This window comes from Stegostoma tigrinum, chromosome 18 (genome assembly GCF_030684315.1).
Source record: "Stegostoma tigrinum isolate sSteTig4 chromosome 18, sSteTig4.hap1, whole genome shotgun sequence".
Lineage (NCBI taxonomy): Eukaryota > Metazoa > Chordata > Chondrichthyes > Orectolobiformes > Stegostomatidae > Stegostoma > Stegostoma tigrinum.
The window spans coordinates 46,762,212-46,780,345 of NC_081371.1; positions in this window are offsets into that span (position 1 = coordinate 46,762,212).

Here is an 18,134-nt window from a genome sequence, read left to right on the forward strand (position 1 = left end):
TAGCACCCAGAACTGCACATAATACTCCAGGTGAGATTCAACAAGTGTTATACTCATGGGCCAGAAGCCCAAAGTATTATGCATATTTTTAAGTTGTAATTTGAAAATGTGTATGTGTTTTTAATAGAAGTTTGATATAGCCACATTAACTAAGAATACAAGTTAAGAAACTGGAGAGAGAGAGACCCACAAAATGCCATATCTTTGGATGCAAAAGGAATTTTAAACAAAAATGCTTCAGAGGTGGGAAGGGCAAATAAAAGCAGACTGGACTGTGATCTCTTCTGACTACAGAGGTAATTAGGTTTTAATGACCTCCTGCTCAACATCAAGCCACGTCCTGAAGATTATGTCCCAAACAGAAGACATATTTTCTGTTTTGCCTTTTGAAGAATATGCAAAGAGAGAGGCTAAAAATACAGTTTCAGCTCCACTGGAGTGTACTGGTGGAGCTGAATCTTTTCATGCATACTGAGCTACATTAGAGTATTACCATGTGCGAAAGTCACAGCTGAAGAGCAATGCCCACATTATCCCTGTATTCCAGTACCCTCTCTCATTCCAAGTGCTCAAACAAGTTTAAAAGGAAACAAGACAACAGAGGAATCCTCTCTCAACCCCAATGTTGAAATATAATCATGGTTGAAATGAATCAGAACTGCAGAATTTCATCAAACCGGCAAATCCCTAAGGATTTTGCATGAATTATCTGTTCATCTATTGATATTAACCCTACTGCTAGCCTTCTCTGTAATGGTTCTAAAATCCAACTGTGCGTTCTTTGTCAACAATTCAGATACTGATCTGTAAATCTGTTTTATTCTTTTAGACTCATCTCTTATTCCTAATGTGGATGTATGTGTCAAAAACAGTAGTTGCTGGAAATGCTCAGCAGGTCTGGCAGCATGTGTGAAGAAAAAAATCAGAGTTAACGTTTCAGGTCTGGTGACCCTTCCTCAGAACCCAAGTTCTGAGGAAGGGTCACTGGACCAAAAAGGTTAACTCTGATTTTTTTCTTCACGGATGCTGCCAGACCCGCTGAGCATTTCCAGCAACTTCTGTTTTTGTTCCTGATTTACGGCATTTGTAATTCTTTCGGTTTTCTTCTGTGTGTATGTGTGTCACATAACTCATTCTGCTCATGTTTAGCAATTGCTAACCTTAGTAATTGCTAAACTTTGTTAACTCGAGAAAGCTAGTTAAATTGGCTCATTTTAAAACAGAAGTTCATTTGAGTCTGGGAGAATTACTTGCACAAGGAAAGAGATCGTTTAAAAATTACCCTCGTTGCAACCAAGGCGGTGGCATATTTTCTGGGTCATTTAAATCAGAACCCCAGAGGCTCAATTTGGTTCTGATCTTATAATCCTATATTTGTTGTGTTCAAATATGGAATATATTCACGGCTGAAGCCTACAAACCTATCAAATTTTTAAAACTTTATTCCCAGGATATGAGTATCAATGCCTCAATGTCTTCCTAATTGCCCAGAGGGCAGTTAAGAGTAGACCACATTGGCATCACATGTACGCCAGACCAGATAAGGACTGCAGATCTCCTTCCCTAAAGGTCATTAGCAACAATCAACAGTCACCATTTGGCTAGCTTTTCTTTAAATTCCAGAATTTTTATTGAATTCAAATTTCATCATCAGCCATGGTGGATTCAAATCTATGCCCCCAGAATATTGACCTGGGTTCTGGATTGTTAAGTCACTAAACTTCCACCTCCCCGAATGCACAAATTACAAAAGGTAGAGACACGGCTGTAGCACGTGATCAGGAAGACAAATCAAGTGTTGATGTGCATTGCAGGCAGAATGGAATATCAATGTCAGAAAGTTTTACTACAGCTCACAGGACCTTAGTGAGGGCACGTCTCAAATATTTCCCTTATTTAAAAAAATACAGTTGCTTGAAGAAGTTCAAAGAGAATTGACTCATTTCAAGTAGGTTGGGTCTTTTTACCCATTAGAGTTTAGAACAAGGAGGAGTGATATTAGTAAAATACACAAGATGCTGAGAGGATTGAATAGGATAGATACCAGGAGGATATTTTTTTCTTGTGGGTAAGACTGGAACCAATGGGCACAGCTTAAGAATCTGAAATCTCTCTTTTAAAAATTACAAATGAGAATTTGTTTAGTACCTGTGGATTCATTAGTCTGCGGAACTTTCTTCCTCAGATAACTGTGGAGATTGATGCATCATTTGTTTCAAGGCCGTGTTAGATAGATTTTTGATTGACAAGGGAGCCCGGGGTTATTGGGGGCAGACAGAAAAGTGGAGCTGAGACTGCTACTTGATCAACCACGATCCTATTGAATGGTGTGGCATCTCAACAAGGGACTGAATGGCCTCATGCTGCTCTAACTCCTCATCCTAATCGGTGAATGGAAATATAAGCACAAACGACACAGAACTTCCTGTATCAGTGGGTTGGACTGACCTCAGGGGTAGTAGATGACCTGGGATCACTGTTTGGCCATTCCAGCACATCACATTTGGGGTGTAATTGGGTTGGAGGCAGTTCAGAGAATGTTTACCGGACTAAAATCCTGGAATGAGGGAGCAGGATTGGGCAGGCTAGGCTTGTATCCACTGGATGTTAGAGGAGTAAGAAGTGAATTGATTGAAACATGCAAAATCCTGAGGCATCTTGAGAAAACCATGCATTAGAATCCCTACAGTGTGGAAACAAGCCTTTCAGCCCAACAAGTCCACACCGACCCTCAGAACATCCCACCCAGACCCATTCCCCCATAACCCACCTAATCTACACATCCCTGAACACTAAAGGCAATTTAGTCCAGCCCATCCACCTAACCTGCACATCTTTGGACTGTGGGAGGAAACCAGAGTAGCAGGGGGAAACCCACGCAGACACAGGGAGAATGTGCAAACTCCACACAGACAGTCGCCTGAGGGTGGGATCAAACTCCAGTGTCTGACGCCGTGAGGCAGCAGTGCTCACCACTGAGCCACCATCTTATGGGAGAATATAGAATTATAGGTCATAAGAACATAAGAAATACCAGCTGGAGTAGGTCATTCAGCCTCTCGACCTTGCTTCACCATTTAATACAATCATGGCTGATTCCAACTTGGCTCCAACTCCATAATCCTTCAACCCATCACTAATTCAAAATCTGTCGATCTCCTCCTTAAATTGACACAAACCCCCAGCCTCCGCTGCACTCCAGGATACTGAATTCCACAGATTCATGGTCCATTGAGAGGTGTAATTCCCCGTCATCTCGGGATGAAATCTATTACCCCTGAGCCTAAAACTATCACCTCTTGTCCTAGATTACCCACAGCGGAAATATCCTCTTTCTGTCACTGCTTAAACTGAAGCAGGGCCCATTTAATACATTAGCTGTATTTGTTTGTATATCAGGGGATCATGAGGCTTTGGAACTCTTTGTAAAGGCAGTGGAGGTAGAATTCTTGTAATTTTTAAGACAGAGGAGGATAGATGTCCCACACCTCATCCCCCACACCCTGCCCCCGCAATAACTGCCAAAAGAGAATCCCCTTCGTCCTCACGTACCACCCCACCAACCTCAGGATACAACGCATCATCCTCCGACACTTCCGCCATTTACAATCTGACCCCACCACCCAAGACATTTTTCCATCCCCACCCTTGTCTGCTTTCCGGAGAGACCACTCTCTCCACAACTCCCTTGTCCACTCCACACTCGTCTCCAACCCCACCACACCCGGCACCTTCCCCTGCAACCGCAGGAAATGCTACACTTGCCCCCACACCTCCTCCCTCACCCCTATCCCATTCTCCAAGATGACTTTCCACATTAAGCAGAGGTTCACATGCACATCTGCCAATGTGGTATACTGCATCCACTGTACCCGGTGTGGCTTCCTCTACATTGCGGAAACCAAGTAGAGGCTTGGGGACCGCTTTGCAGAACACCTCCGCTCGGTTCGCAATAAACAACTGCACCTCCCAGTTGCGAACCATTTCAACTTCCCCTCCCATTCCAGAGATGACATGTCCATCATGGGCCTCCTGCAGTGCCACAATGATGCCACCCGAAGGTTGCAGGAACAGCAACTCATATTCCGCTTGGGAACCCTGCAGCCCAGTGATATCAATGTGGACTTCACCAGCTTCAAAATCTCCCCTTCCCCCACCGCATCCCAAAACCATCCCAGCTCATCCCCGCCTGCCTGACCTGCTCTTCCTCTCACCTATCCCCTCCTCCCACCTCAAGCCACACCTCCATTTCCTACCTACTAACCTCATCCCACCCCCTTGATCTGTATGTCCTCCCTGGACTGACCTATCCCCTCCCTACCTCCCCACCCATACACTCCTCTCCACCTATCTTCTCCTCTATCCATCTTTGGTCAGCCTCCCCCTCTCTCCCTATTTATTTCAGAACCCTCTCCCCATCCCTCTTTTCTGATGAAGGGTCTCGGCCCAAAACATCAGCTTTTGCGCTCCTAAGATGCTGCTTGGCCTGCTGTGTTCATCCAGCTCCACACTTTGTTATCTAGGATAGATTCCTGTCAGGCGAGGAATGAAAGGTTATCAGGGGTAGGTGGGAAAGGAAATTTGAGGATACAATCCAATCAGCCATGACGGCCCGAGGGGCCAAATGATCTACTCCTGTCCTTTGCTCTTCTCGTTCAATTTAACTGAAAGGGTGGTCGAGTTTTCTAAACTTTCAAAGTTAATTTTAGACTGTCCAAGGGAAATTGCAGAGGCATAGCTACTGCAGCACCAGTTTAAAGTGAAACAAAAATAACTTGCAATTATATAGCACATATAACAGCCTCAGGATGTCCAAAGCACTTTCCAGCCAGCCACATGGTTTTGAAGTATAGCTGCTATTGTAACGCGGGAAGCTAATTTCAATAGAGCAAGATCCCTTGTCACCTGTTTTTATTCCTTATGTGTTACATATTGGCCAAGTCACCAGGATAGCCTCATCTGCTCTTCTACAAAATAGCGGTGAGATCTGTAATGTCCATCTGGGACAGCAGACACGTCCTCAGTTTAGTGTCTCCTCCACTTGTACTAATTTCAAAGAACAAAGAAAATTACAGCACAGGCACAGGCCCTTCGGCCCTCCAAGCCTGCGTCGATTGAGATCCTCTGTCTGAACCTGTCACCTATTTTCTAAGGGTCCGTACCCCTTTGCTCCCTGCCCATCCATGTACCTGTCCAGATACTTCTTAAAAGACACTATCGTGTCTGCGTCTACCGCCTCCGCTGGCAACGCGTTCCAGGCACCCACCACCCTCTGTGTAAAGAACTTTCCAGGCATATCTCCCATAAAGTTTTCTCCTCTCACTTTGAACTCATGACCCCTAGTAATTGAGTCCCCCACTCTGGGAAAAAGCTTCTTACTATCCACCTTGCCTATACCCCTCATGATTTTGTAGACCTCAATCAGGTCACCCCTCAATCTTCATCTTTCTAATGAAAATAATCCTAATCAACTCAACCTTTCTTCATAGCTAGCACCCTCCATACCAGGCAACATCCTGTGAACCTCCTCTGCACCCTCTCCAAACTGTCCACATCCTTTTGGTAATGTGGCGACCAGAACTGTATGCAGTACTCCAAATGTGGCCGAACCAAAGTCTTATACAACTGTAACATGACCTGCCAACTCTTGTACCCAATACCCCGCCCAATGAAGGAAAGCATGCCATATGCCTTCTTAACCACCCTATTGACCTGCGTTGCCACCTTCAGGGAACAATGGACCTGAACACCCAGATCTCTCTGAACATCTATTTTCCCCAGGACTTTTCCATTTACTGTATAGTTTGCTCATGAATTAAATCTTCCAAAATGCTTCACCTCGCATTTGCCAGGATTGAACTACATCTGCCATTTATCTGCCCAACTCTCCAATCTATCTGTATTCTGCTGTAATCTCTGATAGTTCCCTTCACTATCTGCTACTCCATCAACCTTCGTGTCATCTGCAAACTTGCTGATCAGACCACCCACACCTTCCTCCAAATCATTTACGTATATCACAAACAACAGTGGTCCCAACACAGATCCCTGTGGAACACCACTGGTCACAGGTCTCCAATTTGAGAAACCCCCTTCCACTACTACTCTCTGTCTCCTATTGCCCAGTCAGTTTTTTTTTATCCATCTAGCTAGCACACCCTGGACCCCATGTGACTTCACTTTCTCCATCAGCCTGCCATGGGGAACCTTATCAAATGCCTTACTGAAGCCCATGTGTATGACATCTGCAGCCTTTCCCTCAACAATCAACTTTGTCACGTCCTCAAAGAATTCTATTAAGTTGGTAAGACATGACCTTCCCTGCACAAAACCATGTTGCCTATCACTGATAAACCCATTTTCTTCCAAATGGGAATAGATCCTATCCCTCAGTATCTTCTCCAGTAGCTTCCCTATCACTGATGTCAGGCTCACCGGTCGATAATTACCTGGATTATCCTTGCTACCTTTCTTAAACAAGGGGGCAACATTAGCCATTCTCCAGTCCTCTGGGACCTCACCCATGTTTAAGGATGCTGCAATGATATCTGTTAAGGCCCCAACTATTTCCTCTCTTGATTCCCTCAATAATCTGGATATATCCCATCTGGACCTGGGGACTTGTCCACTTTAATGCTTTTCAGGATACTCAACACTCCCTCCCTCCTTATGCCGACTTGACCTGGAGTAAGCAAACATCTAACCCTAACCTCAACATCCATCATGTCCCTCTCCTTGGTGAATACCAATGCAAAGTATTCATTAAGAATGTCAAGCATTTTCTCTGACTCGACGCATAACTTTCCTTCTTTGCCCTTAAGTAGGCCAATCCTTTCTCTATACCCTCTTGCTCTTTATATATGAATAAAAGGCTTTGGGATTTTCTTTAACTACTTTTGTTAAAGACATCTCATGTCCCCTTCTAGCCCTCCTAATTCCTCGTTTCAGATTCGCCCTACATTCCCGATATTCTTCCAAAGCTTCATCTGTCTTCAGTCGCCTAGACCTTATGTATGCTTCCTTTTTCCTCTTAACTAGTCTCACAATTTCACCTGTCATTCATGGTTCCCTAATCTTGCCATTTCTACCCCTCATTTTCACAGGAACATGTCTCCCCGGTACGCTAATCAACCTAATCAATCAGCAGAAAACATCTCGCTTCAATCCAGATAAATGTTCCCTGAATATGGCCATGAATTGAACTAACATCTTCCTCCAATCAGCAACCAAGGAAATAAAGCAATCCATCAAAATCCATCTACATGCTCTGTTGTCTTTCTCACCATTTTACCAACACAATATTAGGAAGGTTAGAGTTCGCACACACGCCGTGAGAAAATGAGTACAGGATTTATATGACCAACAACTGTGTCTATTTCTCATTTTTTATTTATGAATTGAAAAGGCAATTAGCCACATTTGTATTTCTAATTCACCACATGAGGCTAGTATAGGACATACCTGAAGGGCAAGGGTTTTAATAGATGGTTTTGTTCACTTCTGTGTAGACATTGCAACAAATATGACTCTGTTTTTTAGTTGGCCATGTTACAATTGAGCTGCAAATAATTTCTACTGAGAGCAGTACTAGCATGCAATAATTTTAATATTGCAGAAGGAACTTTAAAAACCGCCAAAATGTCATTGGACTATAGATTACAGGAACCCACGAGTCTAAATATGAAGATAGAACCAGGCTGAGGGCAGTGCTTGAGCTTCTTCTGCTGTTCAAAGAGATCATGGTTGACCTAATTTTATATTCAACCCATATTTTAGAAGAATTGGAGATCATCCCAGTGAAACTTATGAGATTCCAAAAGGGATTTGACAAGGTAGATGCTGCAAAGGCAATGGGCCGTGACAGTATCCTGGCAACAGCTTTTGGGCACCAGAACTAGCCCTGTCTCTAGCCGGTCTGTCACAGTACACTAATGCCCTGGCACCTTCCTGATAACAGGTAAAATTCCACAGGTAAGTCCTGTACAGAGAAATAGTATAAATCCAACCCAGCCAATTACAGCCCCATCAGTCTCATCTTGACCATCAGTGGAGAGCGGCACGTGGCGGGCGGACTTGAGGTCAGGGCAGAGAGGCAGTTGGGAAGGTAAGTGAGTGCTATTTAAGTACTTACCTTGAAGCCAGCGGGTCCTTTTTGCAGCGGAGTGCTATTTAAGTAGGTGTGTTCTCAGTCCCAGGTCCTACACGGTAGGGCCTCCCCCCCACCCTCCTCCTCTAACCTAATTAAGATTCCACAGACTCACAGCAAAAACAAAGGCTGAGGGAAGTGCCTGGTGAGTAAAGTGCAATTTTTCGGCGAAGAGACTCAGTGAGGAGATTACGCCACCCAGAGGGTGAAGACATGACTGCCAAGCTGATTCAGTGTGCTGCATGCATGATGTGGGAGGTCAGGGACACTGATGATGTTTCTGGCTCCTACAGCTGTGGAAAGTGTATACACATTCAGCTTCTGAAGGAGGTTGTTGCAACCCTGAAGAAAGAACTGGATGGCCTCAGGCTCATCCGAGAGAATGAGAATTTTCTGGACAGGACCTTCAGCGAGGTCATTACACTGAGGATACCTGAAGGGAGAAGGGGGACATCGATGACGAAGGAAGACATGAATGAAGAGACCCCAGGGGAAGCACCTATTGTAAACAGGCTGACTGTCTTGGAAACTGTCGAGACAGACGACACTGTGAGAGGTGGACAGGTCTGCGAGTCAAAAACTGGTGTTGAGGCAGAGCCGAGAAGTCAGACATCACGGACAGCTGTGGTAATAGGGGACTCCATTGTGAGAGGGACTGACCGGGGTTTCTGCTGCAACAGGCGAGATTTGAGGATGGTGTGTTGCCTTCCTGGTGCCAGGATCCAGGACATCACTGATAGAGTGCAGAGAATCCTCCAGGGTGAAGGTGAAGAGCCAGAGGTGGTGGTGCATGTCAGCACTAATGGCGTCGGGAAGAAAAGGAGGAACATTCTACAGCGGGACTTCAGAGAACTCGGAAGAAGGCTGACAAACAGGACATCCAGGGTGAGTATCTCTGGTTAGCTTCCAGTTCCTTGGGCTAGAGCGTGCAGTAACAGAAAGATAATGGACTTGAACGTGTGGCTGAAGGACTGGTGCCGGAAGCAAGGATTTAAATTCTTGGATCACTGGGGTATGTTTTGGGGTAAGAATAAATTGTACAAGAGGGACAGTTTGCATCTTAATAGGTGGGGGACCAGCTTTCTGGCAGGCAGGTTTGCCACTGCAACACAGGTGTGTTTAAACTAAGTAATGGGGGAGAGGGGCCAAACTGGAAATTTAAGAATGAAGTTAAAGGGAAAGTGAGAATAAGAGAAGTTAAGAAGGACAACAGAATCAACAGAGCAGAAAACTCAAGAAGGGATCATACAGTATGGCCAAGTGAAATAGGGATTGATAGGAAGGGTGAAGGGAGAAACAAATTAAAAATATTAAATATGAATGCACGAAGCATAAGAAATAAGGTGGATGAGCTTGAGGCTCAGTTGGAAGTTGGCAAGTATGATGTTGTGGGGATAACTGAGATGTGGCTTCAAGTGGACAGGGCCTGGGAAATGAATATTCAAGGCTATACGTGCTATCGAAAGGACAGACTGATGGGCAGAGGGGGTGGGGTGGCCCTGTTGGTGAGGAATGATATTCATTCCCTTGCGAGAGGGGACATAGGGTCAGGAGATGTAGAGTCAGTATGGATAGAGCTGAGAAATTCTAAGGTTAGAAAGACCATAATGGGAGTTATCTACAGGCCCCCAAACAGTAGTCAGGAGGTAGGGTGCAAGTTGAATCAGGAGTTGAAATTGGCCTGTTGCAAAGGTATTACTACAGTTGTTATGGGAGATTTCCACAAGCAGGTAGGCTGGGAGAATCAGGATGGCACTGGACCCCAAGAAAGGGAGTTTGTGGAGTGCCTCCGAGATGGATTCCTACAACAGCTTGTACTGGAGCCTACCAGGGAGGAGGCAATTCTGGATCTGGTGTTGTGCAATGAACCGGATTTGATCAGGGACCTCAAAGGAGCCATTAGGAGGTAGTGACCATAATATGATAAGTTTTAATCTGCAGTTTGAGAGGGAGAAGGGAGAATCGGATGTGTCAGTATTGCAGTTGAATAAAGGGAGCTATGGAGCTATGAGGGAGGAGCTGGCCAAAGCTCAGTGGTGCAATACCCTCGCAGGGATGGCAGTGGAACAACAATGGCAGGTATTTCTGGATATAATGCAGAAGGTGCAGGATCAGTTCATTCCAAAGAGGAAGAAAGATCCTAAGGGGAGGCGGGGGCAGCCGTCGCTGACAAGGGAAGTTAAGGACTGTATAAAGATAAAAGAGAAGTATAACATAGCAAAGATGAGTGGGAAGCTGGAGGACTGGGAAGCTTTTAAAGAGCAACAGCAGATAACTAAAAAGGCAATACACAGAGAAAAAATGAGCTATGAAGGAAAACTGGCCAAAAATATAAAGGAGGATAGTAAAAGTTTTTTAGGTATGTGAAAAGAAAAAAAATGGTTACGACTAAAATTGGGCCCTTGAAGTCAGAAACGGATGAGTTTATTATGGGGAACAATGAAATGGCAGAAGAGTTGAATAGGTACTTTGGATCTGTCTTCACGAGGGAAGACACAAGCGATCTCCCAGATGCAATATTGGCTGAAGGACCTAGGGTAATGGACAAACTGAAGGGTATTTATATTAGGCAGGAAATGGTGTTGGATAGACTGTTAGGTCTGAAGGCCAATAGGTCCCCGGGACCTGATGGTCTGTATCCCAGGGTACTTAAGGAGGTGGCTCTAGAAATTGTGGACGTGTTGGTAATTATTTTCCAAGGTTCTATAGATTCAGGATCAGTTCCTGTGGACTGGAGGGTGGCAAATGTTGTCCCACTTTTCAAGAAAGGAGGGAGAGAGAAAACAGGAAATTATAGACCAGTTAGCCTGATGTCAGTGGTGGGAAAGATGCTGGAGTCAATTATAAAAGATGAAATTATGACTCATTTGGATAGTAGTAACAGAATAGGTCAGAGCCAGCATGGATTTACGAAGGGGAAATCGTGTTTGAATAATCTTCTGGAATTTTTTGTGGATGTATCTATGAAGATGGATAAGGGAGAACCAGTGGATGTAGTGTACCAGGACTTTCAGAAAGCCTTTGATAAAGTCCCGCATAGGAGATTGGTGAGCAAAATTAGGGCACATGGTATTAGAGGCAAAATATTGACTTGGATTGAAAATTGGCTGGCTGACAGGAAGCAAAGAGTAGTGATAAACGGGTCCCTTTCGGAACGGCAGGCAGTGACCAGTGGGATACCACAAGGTTCAGTGCTGGGACCGCAGCTGTTTACGATATATATTAATGATATAGGCAAAGGCATTAAAAATAATATTAGCAAATTTGCTGATGACACAAAGTTGGGTGGCAGTGTGAAATGTGAGGAGGATGTTATGAGAATACAGGGTGACTTAGATAGGCTAGGTGAGTGGATGGATGAATGGCAGATGCAGTTTAATGTGGATAAATGTGCGGTTATACAGTTTGGTGGCAAGAACAGGAAGGCAGATTACTATCTCAATGGAGTCAAGTTAGGTAAAGGGGAAGCACAACGAGATCTAGGTGTTCTTGTACATCAGTCAATGAAAGCAAGCATGCAGGTACAGCAGGCAGTGAAGAAAGCTAATAGCATGCTGGCCTTCATAACAAGAGGAATTGAGTATAGGAGCAGAGAGGTCCTTCTGCAGCTGTACAGGGCCCTGGTGAGACCGCACCTGGAGTATTGTGTGCAGTTTTTGTCTCCAAATTTGAGAAAGGACATTCTTGCTATTGAGGGAGTGCAGCATAGGTTCACGAGGTCAATTCCCAGAATGGCGGGACTATCATATGTTGAAAGATTGGAGCGACTGGGCTTGTATACGCTTGAGTTTAGAAGGATGAGAGGGGATCTGATTGAGGCGTACAAGATTATTAAGGGATTGGACACTGTGGAGGCAGGAAGCATGTTTCCGCTGATGGGTGAGTCCAGGACCAGAGGACACAGTTTAAAAATAAGGGGTAGGCCATTTAGAACAGAGTTGAGGAAAAACGTCTTCACCCAGAGAGTGGTGGATATATGGAATGTTCTGCCCCAGAAGGCAGTGGAGGCCAACTCTCTGGATGCTTTCATGAAAGAGATAGCTAGAGCTCTTAAAGATAGTGGAATCAAGGGTTATGGGGATAAGGCAGGAACAGGATACTGATTGTGGATGATCAGCCATGATCATAATGAATGGTGGTGCTGGCTCGAAGGGCCAAATGGCCTACTCCAGCACCTATTGTCTGTTGTCTATTGTCTAAAGAAATGGACTGGGTCATTGACAGCACTACCAAAAGACAACTGTTCAGCAACAACCTGCTCAGTAACCCTTAGTTTGGGTTTTGCCAGGTCCACTCAGATCCTGGCATCATTAAAGCCTGAGTTCAAACATGAACAGAAGGGCTGATCTCCAGAGGTGAGGCGAGAATCACCAGCCTTGACATCAAAGCTGTAATGGACCGAGATTGGTCCCATTGCCTTACAAAACTGGAGTCAGTGTGATTCAAGTGGAAACTCAAATCGTCATACCTGGCACAATGGGAAATGGCTGTGGTTGTTCCAGGTCAATCATCTGAGCTCTAGGCCATCTCTGCAGGAGTTCTAGAATGAGTTATCTTCAGTTGCTACATCAATGACCATTCTCCATCATAAGGCCAGAAGTGGGCGTATTTGCGTTACATTCAGAATGCTCACAAACTACAACTCTTAGCTGGCACCTTACCTCCTCCCCAGTTGGCACAGTGCTGAACTAATACCTACTTACAAGGCACTCTGACTCCGTACCCACATGGCAAACTATCCACATGGCACTCTGATCACCTGGCAATCTACCACCTACCCATCTGGCACCCTACCCCAGCACACAGGCACACTACCATCCACCCATCTGGCATTTGTCTGGCACCCTATCCTCTCAGCACCCTAACTTCACAAGTACCTTATAGGTACTTTCCATCAACCTGTTCAGAAGTGATATTACACACCTCTGAAGCAGGTGGAACTTGAACCAGGGCTTCCTAGCTCAAGGGTAGGGACAGTACCACTGCATCAGAACACTCCTCACTCTTACTCTATAGATTTAATCATTTCTCAGGAGGTGTCACAGTGGCTTTCGGGATCATTAGGTTTCACAATGCAGCAGATCAGGAGATAACACAGCCTGGAGCTGGAGAAACACAGCAGGCCAGGCAGGATCAGAGTAACAGGAAAGTTGATGTTTTGATTTGGGACCCTTCTTTTCATTGTTAAAATCCCTCATTCCCTCGACCCATTTTTGTAAGAACAGAAAGTGCTGGAGAAACTCAGCAAGTCTGACAGTATCTGTTCCTTGTGTAGAGCTATAGGAATATACAGCATGGAAACAGGCCCATCGGTCCAACTCATCCGTGCTGACCACATATCCTACATAAATCTAGTCACATTTGCCAGCATTTGGCCCATGTCCTTCTAAACCTTTCCTATTCATACAGCCATCCAGATGCCTTTTAAATGTTGTAATTGTACCAGCCTCCACTGCTTTCTCTGGCAGCTCATTCCATACACGCGCAACCCTCTGTGTTAGAAGGTTACCCCTTAGGTCCCTTTTAAATCTTTCCTCTCTCACCTTAAACCTCTGGCCTTTGGTTTTGAACTCTCTCACCCCAGCGAAAAGGCTTTGCCTATTTACTCTATCCATGCCCCTCATGATTTTATAAACTTCTATAAGGTCACCCCCTCAGCCTTGGACGTAGCGGGGAAAATAACCTATTCAGCCTATTCAGCATTTCCCCATAGCTCAAACCCTCTGACCCTGGCAACATCCTCGTAAATCTTTTCTGCACCCTTTCTAGTTTCAGAACACCCTTCCTTCAGGAGGGAGACCAGAATTGTACACAGTATTCCAAAAGTGTCTGGAAGAACAGTCCTATTTGACTTAAAATGTTAACTCTGTTTCTCTCTCCACAGACTTACTGAATTGGCTACGCACTTTCTGTTTTTATTTCAGATCTTCGGCATCTACATTCCTGAGCTTTTATTTGACCATTCAGGTACATCTCCCCTACGCCCTCTCAATGAGTTTCATATCCTTCCTGAAGTGAAGTGACTAGAACTGAACATAATACTCTAGTAGTGGCTTCACCAGAGCTTTATAAAGATTCAACATAATATCCTTGGTTGTGTGCTCAACATCTCTACTCACAAAGCCCAACATCTTATATACTTTTTAAAATTGTTCACACAATATGCTCTTTACTTTCATACATCTATGTCTGTGAAATAACAGGTCCTTCTGTCCCTGCACACTGTTAAGGGCTGTCATATATATATATTAAAAATATGTTAATTATACATATAACATATATACTTTGCCTCGCTTACTCCTCCTGCCATGATTCAAGCCTTTAATATGGTAACAGATCTTCTGTTCATTCTCAGAACACACACTCTGAGCAATGTTATTAACGGGAGCTTTCCTTTCAAATCATGAGAACATCGCACCATGACATGAATCCATCGATTATATTCTGATCGATAATTAGTCATTTTCTTCATTGAAGACATAAATCTAATAAGAACCATTTTTTCTATAAGAATTGTGATTTGATGATTTATTAAAGAGCTGAAATCCATTTCAGGAGCATGTATTGAACTATAGAAAGGAAAGTTTATGTACAATAAGTTAAAAAAGGAACTGAACAAGTAACAAATAATTGATTTTAAAATCTTTACCAAACAGTTAATAGATGATCATTCATGTCTCGTAATCAGAAAGCAAAGAGATTTAAGTTGATGAGGGTTTGTTTTGATGCTTTTCTCAATTAGGCTGCAATTAGAATGTACTAAACATTACAGAAAATGAGATTCTTGTTGCTAAGACAGACGAAATATTGTTGTTATGTTCAGATTTATAAGGTGGTAATTATGAATGATTACTTAACGAATATATTGGGTAAAAGAAGATGTTCCTGTTATGCCAGAAGCCTACTCCCAATAGGAACATAGGAACAGGAGAAATCCATTCAGCCCGTCAAGCATCCCCCATCATTTATTACGACCATAGAACAAAGAACAGTACAGAACAGTACAGGCCCTTTGGCCCACAATGTTGCGCCAACCTATTGTCCTACTCTAAGATCGAAATACCTTCCATACCCTACATTTTACTATCATCCATTTGCCTATCCAAGTGTCGCTGAAATGTCCCTAAAGTATCTGACTCTACTACCATCACTAGCAGTGCATTCCACGTGCCTATCACTCTCTGAGTAAAGAACCTAACTCTGACATCTCCCTTATACTTTCCTCCAATTGTCTTAAAATTATGCCCCCTTGTAATAGTCATTTCCTCCCTGGGAAAAAGTCTCTGACTACCACTCTATTTATGCCTCTCATCATCTTGTACACCTCTACCAAGTCATCTCTCATCCTTCTTTGTTCCAATGAGAAAAGCTCTAGCTCCCTCACTTTTTTCTCATAAGACCTGCTCTCCAGTCCAGGAAACATCCTGGTAAATCTCCTCTGCACCCTCTCTAAAGCTTCCTCATCCTTCCTATAATGAGGCGACCAGAACTGAACACAATATTCCAAGTGTGGTCTAACCAGAGTTTTAAAGAGCTGCAGCATAACCTTGCAGCTCTTAAACTCGATCCTCCTGCCAATGAAAGCCAACACAACAGATGCCTTCTTTACAACCCTATCAACTTGTGTAGTAACTTTGAGGGATCTATGGACGTGGACCCCAAGATCCCTCTGTTCCACCACACTGCTGAGAATCCTGTCATTATCCCTGTATTCTGGAATCAAATTCAACCTTCTAAAATGAATCACTTCACACTTTTAAATGTAGAGTTTGTACATTCTCCCTGTGTTTGTGTCCAAAAAAATGCAGGTTAGATGGATTGGCCAAGCTAAATTGCCCATAGTGTCCAGGGCTGAGCAGATTAGATGGGTCAGCCATGGGAAATGGAGCATTACTGGGATGGGATGGGCTTGGATGTGGTGGTCTTCGGAGAGTCAGTGTGGGTTCAATGGGCTGAATGGCCTGCTTCCACATTATAGGGATTGTAAGATTTTACATGTTTCACCATTTGATTGAACATTGATTGAACACTTCAATGCCTTTTATTCATCCCAACTTCATAACCCTTTCTGCCATTTAAAATCAGAAATCCATCCTTAAACATACTCAAAGACTGAGCTTCAACCACCCAATGTCAGACAAAATTCAAAATGATCACAAACCATTGAGCAAATAAAGTTCTCCTCATTTCTAAATGGCACCCATTTTGTTTTTAAATGGTTCTTCCTGGTTCTAGATTCCTTAGCCAAGGGAAACATCTTATCTGCATCTACCCTGTCTACCCTTTCAAATATTTTGCAGGTTTCGCTGAGACCACTTCGCATTCTTCGATATTCAAGGGAATCCAGGCCCACTTTGCCCAACGTCTCTTCATAGGTCAGTCCTGCCATCCTGGGAACAAGTCTGGTCAACCTTTGTTGTATTCCTGCTATGGCAATAATATTGTTCCTGAGATAAGGAAACCAAAACATCACACAGTTCTCCAGGTGGGGTCTAGCTCAGCTCCCATGCAACTGAAACAAGACCTCACTGCTCCTGTGTTCAAGTCCTCCTGTAAAAAAGATTAATATTCCATTAGCCTTCCTAACAGCTTGCTACACCTGCACGTTAGCCTTCAATGATGGACTTATTGACAAGCAGACTCAGGTCTCTTTGCATATCCACACTTGTCCATCTCTCACCATTGGAAATAATACTCTGCACATCTGTTTCTCCTCGCATTGTATTCCAGCTTCATGTTCTTGCCCAATCATGGAGCCTATCCAAATCCTCCTGCAAATATTTACATCTCCCTTGCAATGCATGTTCCAGCTACAAATTTGGAAATGTTGTATCTGGCCCCCACAACCAAATCATTGGCATACATTGTAAATAGCTGGACGCCACCTACTGATCCTTGCAGTACTCACTCCCTACCCCCCAGCCACTCTCTGTCGTGACCCATTTATTACTACACTCTGAGATAAAACAGTGTGACGCTGGATGAACACATCAGGCCGAGCAGCATCAGAGGAGCAGGAAAGCTGACGTTTTGGGTCGAGACCCTTCTTCAGAAAAAACTCACTACCCTCTGTTTTCTTTCTGTTTGTCAATCTTTAATCCATGCCAATGCATTACCTCCTACTCCATGTGCTTTAATTTTGTTAACCAATTTCATGTGCAGGGTGGCATGGTGGCTCAGTGGTTAGCACTGATGCCTCACAGTGCCAGGGGCCCAGATTCGATTCTACCCTTGAGTAACTGTCTGCGTGGAGTTTGCACATTTCCCCTGTGTCTGCATCGGTTTCCTCCAGGTGCTGCGGTTTCCTCCTACAGCCCAAAGATGTGCATGCCAGGTGGATTAGCCATGCTAAATTGCCCGTAGTGTTCAGCAATGTGTATATTAGGTGGCTTACAGAGGGGATGGGACTGGGTGAGATGCTCTGAGGGCTGGTGTGGGCTTGTTGGGCTGAAGCACCTGTTTTCACCCTGTAGGGATTTGATGATGATGACCTTATCAAAAGCCTACTGAAAATCCCAAGTATACCATCTCTGTTAATACCCGTTTATCAATTTAGTTTGTCACATCCTCAAAAAGATCCAACACATTTGTCAAGCATAATTTTTCATTTGCAATCCATGCTGGCTATGCTCAATCAGATCATTTTTACCCAATTGTCTATTCATCATGTCCTTAATATTAATTGTAATAATATTGTAATAATTTCTCTAGTACTATGTGAAAGGCTGACAGGTCTGAAATTCTGTTTTTTTTTTCCATTGCTCCTTTCTTAAAGAGTGGGGCAAAAATTGCAAGAGTTCAATCTGGATATATTATTCCAGAATGCATGATCACCAATTCATCGACATTTCCATAATCACCTTCTTCAACATTCTGCGATGTAGACTATTGTGTCCCAGAGTCTTAATTTTCCATTACAACTTCCTTATTAAATACTAATTTCCTTCAATTCCTCATTCTACATTTTCTTTTAGATCTCTAATTCTAT